Here is a 2,065-nt window from a genome sequence, read left to right on the forward strand (position 1 = left end):
AAGTGGCATAAGGAAGGGAGACTGCTCTAGAATACGTTGTCTTCCTAAACCACATGATGCATTCAGATAATTAATTTTTTAACAAGTCATTTACTGAGAGCTACTCTGTGAGTGCTACTTCACCAGCTTAAGTTTCTTTCGGTTCCACAGTCATTTATAGGACAGGGCTCTGTTATGGAAAGATGTTATATGGAAACATTTCTATTTGTCTTCCTTTATCAGTGTTTGTTCTCATCAGACAAGGTCAGAGTTAACAAAAACAAACAAAAAAATCAACAGTTTAATAACTGAGCCCTTTATTTTCAATAGCAATTATGGAATACCAACAGCCCTCATCAGGGTGGAGGATAGGGGCGGTGATTAACTCAGTGCATTCACTATTGATGGGCAGCAAGTGTAAATGAAACTGCAGCAGCTCAGTGCTGTGGGATTTTAGTTTGTCATTGACCAGGCTTTTTGAGATCGTTATCATTTCTCTGAAGAGAATACTCTTTGGTGGAACATTTCTTGCAATGGAATATATTTACCATGCAAGTATAACAAGGTGGTATAAGTTCCACCAAGAAGTAATATCATTATCATTTTCCTTTCTGGAGATATCAAGTTTTACTTTTTCCTTCCTTTTTTTTTTTTTTTTTTTTTTTCTTGGGAGGTGGCGGACAAAAACAGAAATAGTTGTAAATGTTCACAAAAAGAAGAGATCCCAGCTAACTTCATGGTTTAGATCACTGCAGTTTTAGCTCCAACCATGCACTGACTCAGATATAGCTCAAATACTTTTTGTGCTTTCTCAGCTTTATTCTAGCATAGATCAGCTGTTTTCATGACCTGGTCTTTTCTTTCAGCTGTAAATATTGTTTTTAATGTATTTCATATAATAAGTATACATTTGTGTTCACTTTTTTAAAAACAAACAAACAAACAAACAAACAAAAAACTTCCCTGCCCTTCAAGCTTTCTGTCTGCCAAAGAGGGTTAATTACTACTTTGTGAAACTTGGTACTGAGTCTCGCAGTTCTAGTAATATGAGCCAAGGTAATGATCTTTTGTGTTTACAACTAATCACTAAACTTTCTTTCCATTCCTGAGACCCCAGGCAAATAAAACACTGAGTCAACAATACAGACTCTGTATCAGAAAGCCTTTTACCTAGCACTTGGGTAGTTTTTGTTTGCCTTATAAACGTATTGAAGATCACCTTCTCAATCCTATTAATTTATTTTATTCCTTCCATGTATTTTTCCAAGTTTGTTCTGCTGCTGTAGCTTCACACATGAGTTGGGGTCTGGTATAGAAAATCCTTCATGTTATATTCAAGATTTTAGGGGAGTGTAAGTAGCTTCTTTTTCAGAAGCCTGCTCCAGACATCAGTAACAACATTTTTGTTTCCTTTTATAGGTTTGGGAACCTTAATAACCAGATGAATCAGACAAGTCATCAAGAGTTAAAACAAATTTATGGAAACTACCAAGAGTGAGATATGTTGTATATATGGAGATTTTGTTTGAAGGGCAAAAAATAATGTGTAAGATGACTTCATTTAGAACACCAGATGTAATTAAAAACAAGAAAATCAAATATCCTCATACCACCTGCTGAGTGTAAGAATTTGTTAAGTATCAGTAAAAGAAGTTACTTGGATTTGAGACCTATGGAATAATCTTGTGAGATTCATTAAATAAAACCAAGTGAGTCAAGGTTTGGCAGAGTGTTACAAGGAATGTCTTCTTTGAATCATGCTAAGGGGTGATGGAAATTTGCACTACTGATTTCCATGATTCCTAAGTGAAATGGAAATAGAATTGTTCTATTTTCAACTGAGAGAGATTATTGAAAATATCATGTTTATTTCTTTGATAAAAATATCCAATGTTTCATGCAGCACAGATTGGCACATCACCATTGAAGAAATTTGAATTTGCATCAAAAGTTTTGTTGACTGCATTATTCTGATCCTGTCTTATTCTGTGACTGAACAATTTGTAACAAATACTAGTCACATTACTTAAGATGTCATTACAATATGCTCAGATAAGAAACAGACAATTGGAGAAGAATAGAAAAA

At 34.4% G+C, this 2,065-nt stretch overlaps 1 long non-coding RNA gene across 1 annotated transcript; it reads left to right on the forward strand.

Moving 5' to 3' along the window:
• Window positions 1-450: 450 nt before the first annotated feature.
• LOC118161702 lies at window positions 451-1,573 on the forward strand. Its single transcript, XR_004748133.1, has 3 exons — window positions 451-566; window positions 955-1,035; window positions 1,399-1,573. It is a non-coding gene; the product is annotated as an uncharacterized LOC118161702 (long non-coding RNA).
• The last annotated feature ends 492 nt before the right edge of the window (window positions 1,574-2,065 follow it).

This window comes from Oxyura jamaicensis, chromosome 2 (genome assembly GCF_011077185.1).
Source record: "Oxyura jamaicensis isolate SHBP4307 breed ruddy duck chromosome 2, BPBGC_Ojam_1.0, whole genome shotgun sequence".
NCBI classification, from domain to species: Eukaryota; Metazoa; Chordata; class Aves; order Anseriformes; family Anatidae; genus Oxyura; species Oxyura jamaicensis.